Source organism: Lycorma delicatula, chromosome 6 (assembly GCF_047948215.1).
Source record: "Lycorma delicatula isolate Av1 chromosome 6, ASM4794821v1, whole genome shotgun sequence".
In the NCBI taxonomy this organism is placed as follows: Eukaryota; Metazoa; Arthropoda; class Insecta; order Hemiptera; family Fulgoridae; genus Lycorma; species Lycorma delicatula.
Window position 1 is genome coordinate 156,737,720 of NC_134460.1, and position 15,031 is coordinate 156,752,750.

Consider the following 15,031-nt stretch of genomic DNA (forward strand, 5'->3'; position numbering starts at 1 on the left):
TTTATTTTTACATTTTATTCACTATTGCACTTTTTCACAGTCCTTTTTCTGACGACTTAAGAAAAAGTGTTAGAGCTTAGATACTTTTGCCTGCGAGATCTTCAGGTTTCTGGTTTTCCTTAGGTACTTTTTTGCTTGCGAAATCTTCCGGACGAATTTAAAAAATGTAAAATTTTGTAATAAGTATTTTGTCCGCACTGGTAATCTTCAATCTTCTTTATATATATAAACAAGAAAGTCTGTATATTTGTTTGTTTCGTAAATATCCAAATCCGACCGTAAATATATTTCCAAATATCTCAATCCCGGCGCCATTTAGAGAGTCCATTTTTTGCAGAGGTATTTCTTTCCATGTAACACATATTCTAAATATGAGCCAATCGGACCATAAATACAATTTTTCCAAATATCTCGACACCAGAGCTACCTAGCGGGTCCAAACTAATTCAGCAACTTTCGAAGGGGTGCGTACAACTCACCAAAGTTTCATTGCAATCGGAAAAATGGTATAGGAACGCAACGGGACAAACAAGCAAACATCATTTTTACTTCCTTGTACGAAGTAAAAAAGTACTGTGATCGCGAAAAATTTCGGTTTTCAGACTTCAACGGAAATATCCATTTTGACCGTCTCTAAATCCATTTTGACTAGTTTCGGCGTGACGTCTGTACGTACGTATGTATCTCGCATAACTCAAAAACGATTAGCTCTAGTTGATTAGCTGTGTTGAAAATTTTGATTTAAGTGTAAAATCTAGATTTGCACATCCCCTTTTGATTGCATTCAACTGGATCAAAAGTGTCCAAAGAAGCTCAAAATCCAAAAAAAAAAAAATAAATTGGATTTTGGAATTTTTATTAACTGCAGTAATAAGCCCTCACTGAGAGCTTTTCTCAACATTAATTAATCATAAGTGGTACTTATTTTCATTTGTTCCGGAGTTATAGCTAAATAAAATTTTAATTAATGAAATATTTGGATCTTACAAGGGGAAGGCACATCGGTTCGAATTAGACTTCATCTCCTTCTTTTTAACTTTTTTTTTTAATTTAATTATATTGATTTATTAATAGTTATTAACCTCTGATTGTAAAACAAGTTTTTACGATAAATAATAATTCAATAATAACAAAAAAATTTTTTTTTTTTAAAATGAATACATATCACAAGTTATTAATGAAATGTAATTTTCATTAAAAAAAGTAATTTTCATTAAATTTAATAGACGTACACGGAAGTCATGTTGTGTCCACATCAGTTTTATATATAGGAGATGTCCCACATCTCGTATATATATCTATATGTGTGTACAGACATAAATATATTAATCCTTTTACGTCATATTTCTGTCACCATGGCAACAAAATATAAATAAAATTACTAATTTTTTTTTAATGACTATCTGTAAAATAATATTCTCACAAAAATGAAGATACGAGCGTCAGCCAGGCAAACGAGCGTCAACATCACCGTCCCCTGGCTAGAAGACGGTAGGATGAGCGAATGAACCCTTACCGGCTAATAATCTAAGAATCTAAATAAAGATATGGATTTTTTTTTTACTAATTTATTTTAAAATATTATTGTACATAAATAATTTAATAACTTAAATTAATAACGATATAGATAATGGGTTATGAAAGGGGAAAAATTTCCATACAAACTGCTGACAATCTTCTCCGTTTATTAAAAAAAATACAGTCGTTTCATATAAAAGTAGAATACAGTACAGACCTAGAAATTATACGTACAAATACTTTGCTACGTAACACAGATTTCTTTAGAAAATAATAAAGTATCTGGTAAAACAAATGTTTTAGTTTTACCATACTAAAACACTTAAGTTTTAAGTGTTCTTTTATCAAAGTTGTGAAACGTTGAAAAACCGGTAAAAAGAATACCAATGGTAAAAAGGGCAATTTTTGTGGGAAATCTGCCGTAAGTACTAAAGGTTTTCTTCAAACAACTTTAATCATTATAAAATAACAAAGAAGAAAAGGTTTAATAAGGCATAAAATTTAATTTGTTTTCTATCAAATGATTTATAAGGTAAATCTTCAAATAAAACCGTTTTCTTCCGTAACGGCTTGTACCGCTTGAAAATTAAATAAACTACAGATTGTTTATTCTTTATAATATACCGTTAATTTTACGTTTAATATTATTTAATTTAGGTAATAAAATATATTAATTATGACATAATTCTCTTTTATTACGTCGACAAGAACCGGCAATTACTTCCTGTACACGGGAAGCCATAGACAGAAACTAAAATGACGAACGTATTACATGATGGGGAAAATTTCTCACCATTTGTCTCATATTCCATGTGCCAAATGCGAAAAACATTTGTCAGATTTATACTAACATCAGATACACTCAAATATTATTTTAATTATTTCCAAGTAGGCTATCAGTTAGATTTTTCTATAACCTGATTTACAACTCTTTTAATACATGTTTTACCATAGAAATAGCATCTGGTACGTAAATAAATGTAACAAATATATTTTATTTATTTTTCTAAAACGTACAATTAGGATGGGAAAACACATACATGTAAAACGAGTTCTCGGCAAACTAATTTTAAAATTATAACCGTTAAGTGGATGTAAAAGAGAAAAGTATTTTCTACAGTTTGAGGATTTTCTTGAGTTTGTAAAGCGAATTAATATTTTATGGATAAATATAGAATTCTACTTAAAAAATAACAGAAAAAATATATCGTACCGAGAAATAAATAGATAAAGTTTCAATAGAAAGTGTAGTAACGTTTCATTGATGCCAGAATTTAATTTGTTTTACTGAACGTAGAATCACTGAAAATGAATAGAATCTAAGAGTACTGATTCGAGAACGATGAAAACCGTCAATTCTAAGTTATAATTGGCTAATCATAACAGTGTGACGAACCGATAGATTTTATTCATCGGCTATACGTACAAGACGGTAAACGTAAAATGTTAAAAGTATAAAACACATACGTAAATCCATCCGCATGTTCGTTCAACGAACCGTTCATTTAAACTACTCACTCGTTCAGCGACTCGTTCACCAGTAAATTTTAAGGGTAACTGAACAGCACACGTCGTTCATTTAAATGTAAATTTTATCAACGAATAAACTGTTTAGATAAAATGAGACCTTCCACTATACCGACTATAGGATTAGTTAAATGGAAAATGTTGGTCTTTCTCTCTCCGAAACGGGTTCTTTTTCACTCGCTCTCACATCATTCTACGCCTTCTAACATCCTTAATTCCATCCAGTATTAAATAATCATATTCACTCGAATAATAAAATGTGTTATTAACCCTTACGACCCTCTTTTGAAACTTTTCCTTATTTACTTTATTATATTACAACAACGCGTTCATTTTCAATTCGATTCTAATTAATTTATATAAAAGCGTTGCCTATACGGTTCACAAAACTCAAATATATACTCTTAACACGCGGTATACAAAGAATCACAAGCGATACTCATTAATGCTTTGCTAGCGATTTATTCGTAATTAAATAATACTACAAAATCGTTATTATAATATTCTCTATATAACATCCATTCAACAAAAATGAACAGAAAATTAAATTCTGTTAATTCACATTAGTCTACACGCTTTCATACTTTTACAAAAAAAATAATAAATAATAATAATCCCGTGGAATTATTATAATTTAATAATTTTGTTTTAATAATGATTCTATATTATTTACTGTAGTCTTGCCTAAAACGTTTTCTGATTAACAACAAAAAGAAATCATTGACATCTCACGATTTTATGTTTGCTTTTTTTGTATTTTACACCAATAACTTTCGAATGCTTGGCATATCTCAAATAACTTTCACGAATAACGAAGAATTCCAATAAGAAAAAAAGATGCTTTATTTAATCGCTTTAATAATTAAAACTAGAGAATCAGAATCAATTGTTACGGTAGAACACTGAATTGTCTTAATTTCTATTTACTGTGATGAGACAATATACTGAAAATTCGATGCCTTTTGAATTATCATTTACTTACTAGCTAACATAATATATAATATTTTATTCATAGTAATCAACAGATTTATTTCACTATTGTTAAATATACGAGATCTATAAATAAAGTAATGAAACTGGTTCAGAAAAACTTTTTATTTACAATCCAATTATACATGGACTCTTATCACCTTTGAAATAGTTCCCTTGGGAAGCCATCCAACACTTCAAACGGTTGTCCCACTCTTCATAGAAGTGTTTGAACTCAGAAACCGGAATATCCTTCAGGTGGTCGGGTACATAATTTTTTATGTTTTCTACTGTTCCAAAATGGTGTTCTTTGAGGTGTTTTTTTAAAGTCGGGAACAATAAGAAGTCGCAGGGACTCAAGTCAGGTGAATAAGATGGTTAAGAAACTACAAGAACGTTTTTCTTTGCCAAAAACTCATTAATTGAGAGTGCAGGGTGACAAGGTGCAATGTCATGATGCAGCATCCAGTTGTCTTTGATGGCTGGTCACACGCGGGTAACTCTTTTCCGCAGTCTTTCAAGAATTTATCGGTAAACATATCGATTTACAGTCTGTCCTGTAGGCAAAAACTCCTTATGGAAAATTCCACTGCTATCGAAGAAATATATTAGCACGGTTTTGATTTGCTCATTTTGCTTTTTTTGGACGTGGTGTGTTTGAAGTTTGCCACTCCTTGCTCTGGCGTTTTGTTTCTGGGTCGTACTCAAATATCCAAGATTCATCACCGGTAATAACATTTTTTAGAAAATCAGGATCAGTTTCAATTCGCTCTAGAAAATCGCGGCACACTTCCACCATCTTGTTTTTCTGTTCAACAGTGAAATGTTTGGGAGCAATTTTGCACAAATCTTTTTCATGTCCAATTCGTTTGACGGACTGTAGTACGGTTCAGATTGAATTGTTTTGCAATCAATCTGAAAATTAATCGCCGGTGGTACCGTATGAAGTCTCTTTTTTGCTCAATATTGTCGTCAGTTTTTGACGTTAACGGTCTTCCAAAGCGTGGCTCGTCCGCAACTGATTCCCGGCCATCTGAAAATGCTTTAAACCACCTAAAAACTTGAGCTCGTGACAGATCATCATCTCCATACGCCCTTTTCAATTTTGAAAAAGTTTCAGTAGCATTCTCACTGAGTTTAACACAAAACATGATTGCACAACGTTGCCCATAATTAATATCACTCGTTTTTGTAACGCATAACAAAAACTCGTTTTACGAAATGTTTATTTACGTCACACGTGTCAACAATAGACTAAAAATATTAATACGTAATATAAATCAGCTGTTCATATAACCATATGTTTACTAGTAACTTTACATTGTTGCCAATTTGGCTGCAAAAAAAAAACTAGTCTCATTACTTTATTTACCGACCTCGTATATATATTTTTAAATATTAAAACTCAGTTTAATATCTTCTATATGTTTTTCTTTATTTTATAATTAATTATGTATTTTGTGATGCTACTCAGATCAGGTTTTACCAGAACATATACGAAAGAACCCGTAAACATGCAAATACACACCCAGAAAGAATTAATTTACTATTTCGACGAAAAACGACTCGATAGATACGGTACAGGTAGTCGAGGATACGGTACATTAATCCTTCCAACATATGTTCAAACATCCGAATTATTATGGATATGGATTTAAAGTAGCAGCATACATGACGTGTTCATGCGAAACTTAATCCGGCAAACATCGAGATAAGATAAGTCACAACATGGAAATAGGTTAGAAGCGGTGATCTATAACTGGTTCTAGGGAAAGGAATATAGTTCAAATTTCCCACATTCCTGCCCTTTCATGAGCCAATTTTATTTCGAGTGCTATCGATACCAGAAACAGCCGAGATCTACTGTTCCGCTAGGCAACAGAGCTCACCGCCTTTTCTCAACTCTAAATACACAATTATCTCTAGTCCTAAGCGTTGAAATCACAAAATCGGTTGATTTGCGAAACACATTTTTATAATATTATAAATAACATGAATCCTGATGTTACAGTTTATACGGACGGCTCTAAAAACGTTAATTCTGTTGGTTTTGATTTTTGGTTGTGCTGTTGGTTTTTGCTATAAATAAGGCCTAAGTATAATTAGCCCAAAATTACACATGTACTCGTTTGATCGTATTCCATGAATGCCTTACAGGCGATTACTGACGTGTACTCCTGACACAATCCTGTTGTTTGTGAGATTCAGTGTGACATTTCGTAAACGATTATACATAATACAACAGTGAGCTTCTAATTGATCCCCAATCATATAGGAATTTCAGGCACTGAGCGCGCAGATAGTGCGGCAAAAGAGGCTTGCTTACAGCCTACTGTTACCAACTACGTTGCTTCAAACGATCTTGTCTGTTTCCTAAAGAGGATAATTCACGATTACTGGCAAAATGAATGGAATGCTACTATTAAGAATAAATTTCATCGAAATAAGCCCACTGTATTACCGTGAAGCTCCTCGTACAGAAATAACCGTCGAGAGGAGGGTATTGTTTGTTGTTTACAAATAGGGCACACCAGGCTCATTCATGGATATCTGATGACGCAAAGAGATGCTCCTTTATGCTCGCTGCGAACTAATAGTACACCACAATCTTGTGAATTGTATCTGTTAAGCGGCATTTCGTCGTAAGTTAAACAGGCTGACATACGAAATACGTTGGGAAACAATGCAATGATGTTATTTACTGTCTTGCGATTTTTAAAGACCGTGCATTTTGATTCAAAAATTTAATTATTTATATGGTGTTTGTCGACTGTGTATACTGTCTGACGTATGCAGGACGGTAATTTTTATTCTTTTAGGTTACCTTTCTAATGTAACCACTGTGGTTTTTATCTCGCTTTTAGCTTACGTAGCGTGCTTTGTCGTCGATGTACTTTTACGTTGCTAGGTTTTAGTTTTTAATTAATTTTTAACTTTGATTTTTTTATCTAGAATAAATATATAGTGTACGGGCGATGATAAAGCGAAAGCAATTTTTACCCAGAATAACAAAGACAAAGAAACAAACAGGTTCTCGGTTTCAGATAGATGTACAAAAAAAAGGCAAACACTATTTCAACGCGAGCTTGGCGTGGGCTTCTGAGAAGACAATTTCTTTCAACGTCACCTTTCTTTTCCATTTCATATTCTATTATTATTTTATCATTCTATAGTACGAAAAACGAGCAGTCAATTCAATGTTAACGTAATTTTGTAATATATTTTAAATAGAAAGGTTTAATTTTATTTACGACGATTGCGTTAGATTTTCATGAAATTTTATATATTTTTATGAAAGTGAGATGTAATGTAATAATATTGATGAAGTATTTTAAAAGAGGAAATCTTAATAAGTATTACTATGTAAAAAAAAAAAAAAAAAAAAAAATGTTATTTTATTTCTTGAATAAATATCTTCACCTCGTTAAACGAACAAAAACTCAGATTAATACTTCATATTTCTGTTAAAAGTATGGCAATAAATTCTATAAGCCATTTGTGATAATGGTTAGTGATTACAAATGAAAGGGGTTTTCTACATTTTGTCTTTTGTGATGCAATATTTAGAAAAAAAATTTAAACAATGGAAGCTTATACATTTTTTTTCAGATACTTAATAAATGTAAAAAAATCAAAACTGCTACCATTCTTCCTGTAATATTATTATTATTTTTTTTTAATATAATCAACCGATGTGCATTTCCAAATATCTTGTATTCAAAGGTAAAATTTATGTTTTTCAGATGTTAACTATTCGTTTTACTTTTAATTTGAATGAAAAAAAGATAATTCTAAGAAAAACCTCTGAAGAGTATCAGGTAGCAAACTAATAATATATAACTGCAAAGAAATTAACGACTGTCAAGAACAAAAAAATTATTATTTTTATACTTTTACTTTAATTCTTCTTTAACGTCTAGCTCCAACTAGAAGGGAAAGTACTGTAATCGGTTCAATTTTGACATATACTGTTTTCACCGGATTTTGACGTTTTGGCATCTAAGGAACTCAAAAAACCGGATGTTAATGCTCGTATGTACGTGTGTGTGTGTCGGCCTCTAAATCACCTTATATCTCCAGAAATACTAGACTGATTTTGACCAAACTTGGACACATTACTACAATATATGGGGCATTAATGCAATTAAATTTTCAATTTAAACGTTCAAGGGGATGAGGCTGTTGAGCAAGGCCGTCCTCAGGTATTTCGAGATTTCGGATAATTAAGGTCATATTTTTTTTAGGCACATTTGTTAACAATTAAAAAAAAACAATATCTACAAGGTTTTTTACAAAATCGCACCCCCCCCCCAAAAAAAATGCTTTAAACTACTGTTGTAATGTGATGTCACAGGTAAGCGGTGAAATTAAATAAATAAATAATTTTTAAAGTGTAAAAACGTAACTCGGTCTGGCCGGGTCTCGAACTCGATCGCCCGGTCGACTCTGTACCTGGTGCGTTAAGCCTCGCGGTTACACCAGTATGCCGGCCGTACAAGCGAAATTTATTCAATGTAATTTGTGAAATTACATTATTTTAGTTAGTGTCGACCGTCGCCGCTAGTACCGCCACACCCGTGCGGATTAAATACGGTATTCACGCGCGCTTTAGTTAGAATTATTGAATTAAATAAACGAAAAATATTATATTTAAATAAAATTATAAATATTTTAAATTTAACTGTGTGTGTAAGCCGTGCATCAGAAAAAATTGTGTTGGCAGCTTTTTTTTATACATTAAGATATAGATATAAACAATACTCCAAAAGTTTTTAAAATTTTTAAAAACTTGCTTTATACTTGGTAGAATTTAGAGCTAGTGCGAACTATTTTTAATGAAATGGTAGATGATGAAATGAAGCAACGCTACGTTCTTCTTGAATCGTTATATTTAATTTCTTATAACCCTTGAAATTTTGATTGAATTATAGGTTATATTAAACTTAAGAATGTATGACACTTTTGTCGTAATTGAACTTGAACATTATCAAGAAACTATGAGAGTCGCCTTGGACTGAAATGAAAACACGACCGCACTGCGCGGGATTCTGATGTAGAATGATCGTACAGCCTAACTCGCCGGTGAGCGCTAGCACCCACTAGATCGCAGTACCGGACGGCTCGACGTGGAACGGAACAATACTCTTTAGTCGTAGTTTGATCAAATCATTATCATACATTGCGTGAGTTTAATTAGACGGTAAATTCGAAATTCAAAAGATAAAATCGTATATTGAAATTTCTAATATATTTATAAAACATCAAACACATTTTCAATCAAATATTTACTATACAAAGTAACGAAATAGTGATTTTTTTGCATACTGAAGTTTGAATTTTATTTATTTAATTATCTATCACAATTTTTTATACCCGCACCATTAATTTACTCCCATACGGGGAATGTTTACAAAAGTAATGGTGGAATATTGTATTGTCACCCGACCTTAGAAACTGTGCAAAATTTCATCAATATGCAATGTCAGGAAGTATGTTAAATTAAGAATGCAAGATTTGAGGACAAACATGAAAAAAAAACATTGGGAGTGAAAGAAAAGCAAGTAAAATTTTTTACCGTGGCTTCTTAATAAATATGTAGATTTATCGTAATGAAATTTTGAAAGAGATAAATATTTTATTTATTTTTAACGATAAGTGATAGCCGATGATTATGAACAAATAGGAGGCACTTTGGAACAGAATTACAAAAATTTAATACGTCAATATGAATGAAAGATACAACGAAAGTTATTTTGTTTATTTGTCGAATCATATTCATCTCAAGCGGTAGATTATTCGAATTTTAATTTCATCGATATATATATATATATATATATATATATATATATTACTACGAATAAAGCAAGCAGTGAACCTATCCGGTACACAAGTATTAATTGGGTTTCAGATTTGACTCGATGTTTGATTCTTTTAGAGAGACAAGCAGTTCTATAATTTGGTTAATTAGAATGAACCGGTTAAATGGAATACTTGTTAGAGAATATAAGGCAATAAGGGAAAACGGAAATCAGATAGATAGAAAGATAATAGAATCAATTTGATATCTGTACCGAAGCAATTGTATTAAATCTCCGAGTCGGCAGGGTTTTGGAACGGTTTTATTAGATTCACTGCTCTCTGTATAGAACAGTAACAATATTCGCTGTACAATTCACTCTACTCACACACTCTGTATATATAGCGTAAACCACAGCGCTTCTCTCTCGTTCGGTGTTTCATCTCTCTTTACATAAAATAGAGCGAAAGAGGAAGAGGAACAGAAAGGTAAAAGCACGAGTGAAAGTACCTTATGTTACCGAATACCACGTTATGCATTCAGAAAAGGAATTCTTCCCTGTGGGTAGCTTTATAACACCTTTTACTCGCCGCACATATTTTCTTCTCTTCTTCACTCTTTCTTATTTTTATTTCCGTTCTCTTTTATATTCTTCATAATACATCGGATCTATTTTATAGAAGTAACTAAAATAAAATCTTCTATTATATACGTAAGTTATTTTCCTTTTTTTATTTACGGTAGATACTAATGGAATGTACGATAGACTAACGACTTAGAAAAAAGAAGTAAAATCAACAACCAGTTTTTTTTATCGTATTTTATTAAAGAATTATTATCGATCGATTCAAAAAATTCCTTCAACATAATTATAAAAACTCTTCATCACGTGACTTCAACACCGATCTTTTTTATCGGTTACCACGTTGAGGGCTCGGTAACCAATAACAAAACGATATCCCTTCCGTTAAATTTCCTTAGTTTAAAATATTCTTCGATTGCCGTACTATAGTGATCACGATGAAATATGGCGCTTGTGTTTACTTAAACTATTGTATTTCAGTTTAAAAAAATTGCACAATAAAAATGTAAATGTCGTCGGAAAATGTGGCGGAAATTGCAATTATTTTTACGCTAACTGGATTCGGCTCATTTTAGTTATCCTCATTTGTTTGAAAATGAGAGACGTGGAAAGCGAAAAACTAAAGATCTATTTCACTTTTTTGGAGAACGTCAACTTTGAATTTTAAAATCAAAACCGATCGAGATAAAAGTTTTCTACTTTTTGAGATAGATTAAACGATCGTTTAATAATTATAATAAAGATTTAGCTCAAAACCACTACTATTTAAGATTACAGCTCGTTTCAAGTAAAACCATCACATATCGGTTAACATTAAGGGTAGAAAAAAGAAATTTCCACTAATATCGGGCATTCATTTTGTAGAATTCATATTTGTAGTGTTTAAATTAATAAACATCCGCATTTTTTGGGGTGGATCATAAAAATCGATTTAAAAACTTGGCAATATATGATAGACTGGAGAAGCAAACGGTACAACTATGTAATAACTTCTCTTTGTGTTCTATTCATGAATACTTTACACCGCTATTTGTGTTATTCAATATTTATTATAATTAATTTTATTATACATAAATAAATATATTACAATACGTGTAAATTTAAAGTTACGCGTGAAATAAAAAAAAATCCCTTTCGGCACTTTGGAGGTAGATTTCACCGACGCTGAGTAGGGGATAAAAAACATTTCCACCTTAAAGTTAAGAAAAACTTCAAATTTACTCAATACGACAACGGTTGCATGTGAAAAAAAGTTTCACGTTTTTAGCATACGACAAGCCCCATCTTAGAATTCCAGCAACATTTTGGTCATCCCTTGCCGTAAGGGTTGATCATATCAAAAATTGTTTCAGATAAAAATTTTAGGTAATGTTTTTACGGCTAACGCCCGCTTTAAACCGATTTGATACTGTGCCTATTAAGGAAGTAAGATTTTTTATCGTCATCGAAACCCCATTTTTTCAACCCCCTAGGCTAATGGTTGGTGATATTAAAAAAATTTACTAAGATATGTTTTAGGCCCTTATTCAAATAATAGTAGGAACTTTCTTAAAATATCGAATATTCTAAAATATCGAATTCGATATTTTACTTAATAAGAAAGTTACAGCGATATTTTGTTTTTTCGAAAAAACCCTCCATAGTCCGATTTTGCACATTAACGAACCCGACCGAGATTTTTGGTCGTTATATTTTATGTATCAATTTGAAAGTGACTGGCGCAAAATTACGGCAGTTTCGTGTCCACAAGAATATATATATATATATTTTTTTGAACTGACTGATGGTTTTGGGGTCTGGAAGATGTGAAACGCGAAGATATATCGAAATTTTTCCGGAAGTGGAATACCCATTACAATAGGTAGCTTGCTTTCTTATGTAATATACATAGAAAGGGGTCTTACTTTAGGTTATAAAACAAATAATAAAATGATAAATATTTAATAAAAAAAAAAAAGATGAAATTAAGAAACACGGTGGTTTTAGTTAGCCGATATTTTCTTATTTAATTAAGTTTTATTATTTGAATCAGTATTCAAATAATAAAACGTAGGCCTAATACAAATAATAATTTCAGTTTCCGATGATACCTTCATTTTTTTACGCGATCTTTTTTAACTGAAACACAACAGTTTAAACAAAAGCGGTCCATCTTTCACGGCAACCACTATGGAGGTCCGATAGACTCCAAAGCCATAATAACAGCGACTAAACATTGCCAGTTCAAATTCTGTGAAATATTCCTTTTTTATAATAAATTATAGTTTTGTAGTGGTATATATAGTTTCGTACTATAATCATTTTATGAATTTTTTTTCAATAATATCAACAAATAGTATCACACATTCACAAAACAAAAATACTCACGTTTAGTATTTTTGTTTTATTTTTTTAATTTTTGAGGGTAAGATAAATGGCCATATTGATCTTACTTTGCATGAAGATTGTAAATTACAATTCCAATTGTACCTCGTTCATTAAGTAAACTTTCCTGTTTAATTTAAACTGAATTCTGTAGATCGTCAGCAATTGTACTAAGCAACAGGGTACGTTGTATAAATCTAATTACAGTGATTTAAAAAATAAAAATAAAATAAACTTTAACGTTGCCACAAATCTGGAAGTTCATTTTTTATATTATATAACATATTTATATATGTGTGTGTAATTCTTGAATCTTATATTTTTTTCTTTTTATTCATGACGGCACATTTCGGTTGTTGGGATACAGTACTTTGAATTTTTATTTTCTTCGTTACACGGTATTATTACAATATTTTTGTTTACATTTAGTGTTATTTATTTATTTTAATTTTTTTGTTTACGACTTATTTTTGATTAATTACGTGTTAGAAAAACAGTACATCGGTACGGGTAATTTTCCAATCGACCTCCCGATTATGCAAATAAATAACGTACAGTGTAATACGATTTTTCAATCTGTTTTTATAATTTTGAACGTGACAAAACCATCTTCATAACTTAAACTATAAATACCGAATGAAAAAGCCTCTGCAATTCAATAATATTTTACATAAATTACCAAAATATGTGTTGAAATAAAATTCATTATCTAGTTAGCGATTATTATTTTTAATTTACTACGCGTTTGGCACCGCTGGTATTAATACAATTGTATAAATTAAATTTCAACTTACCAACAATTTAAAAGTGTAAATCCTAGTACTTTCAGAGCTGTTACTCCATCTTCAGCGATTTTCAGGGATGTTAATTCCCTGATAATAGCCGCAAACATGACGTTACTGTCTTACTGACGTACGAATTAATTTTATTCTTGACGACCGACTATTATAAACATAACAGTTTAATTTTAAAAACGATTATTGATCTGAATTTAAATTAACATCCCTGAAAATCCCTGAATATGGAATAACAGCTCCGAAAGTACTAGGATTTACACTTTTTAAATTATTGGTAAATGGAAATTTAATTCATACGATTATTATTTTGCATTTATGTACGCCATATATCTTTCAAGAATTTCAAAACACTTCGATAAAATTTTTCCGTTGAGTCGATCGCATGCCACTTCCTATCCTTATTAATCGTGTTACTTAATTAAAACTACTTATTAATTTTCCAAAATGAAAATTTTGTACATATTCTAAAACAAATAAATGTTATAAATGTAAATAGTCGACATAACCTCTAAAAAAATAAAGTTATACCGCCAATAAGAGATAGGCTTCAAAATTTGAATAGTTGTATATTGCGCTGGTAACCTAGAATTTTCAGTCTCCACAAACGCTCTCTCCCATCAGTTGGGGGTGTAACATGTCGCGTGTTCACCACTCAACCACGATGTGTTGAAAGACTCACGAACTAAAAATTTCTTACAAATCAATTGATTACTCTAAAACCATAGAAATTAAAGTAAATAACAACAAACAATATTAATTATAATGATAAATGAAATACAAAATAGTAATTCAAAGGACAAGATTTGTTTAAAGAAAGTTAAATTATAAAAACCAGAATAAAGTTCAACTTACTAAAAACGTTATAATGACCGCAAAAATTAATACCCCTTTTTTTTTTGTCTTCAGTCATTTGACTGGTTTGATGCAGCTCTCCAAGATTCCCTATCTAGTGCTAGTCGTTTCATTTCAGTATACCCTCTACATCTTACATTCCTAACGATTTGTTTAACATATTCCAAACGTGGCCTGCTTACACAATTTTTCCCTTCTACCTGTCCTTCCAATATTAAAGCGACTATTCCATGATGCCTTAGTATGTGGCCTATAAGTCTGTCTCTTTTAACTATATTTTTCCAAATGCTTCTTTCTTCATCTATTTGCCGCAATACCTCTTCATTTGTCACTTAATCCACCCGTCTGATTTTTAACATTCTCCTATAGCACCGCATTTCAAAAGCTTCTAATCTTTTCTTCTCAGATACTCCGATCGTCCAAGTTTCAATTCCATATAAAGCGACACTCCAAACATATACTTTCAAACATCTTTTCCTGCTATTCGGCATTTTATATCGCTCCTGCTTCGTCCATCTTTAGTAATTCTACTTCCCAAATAACAAAATTCTTCTACCTCCATAAACTTTTCTCCTCCTATTTTCACATTCAGTGGTCCATCTTTGTTATTTCTATTACATTTCA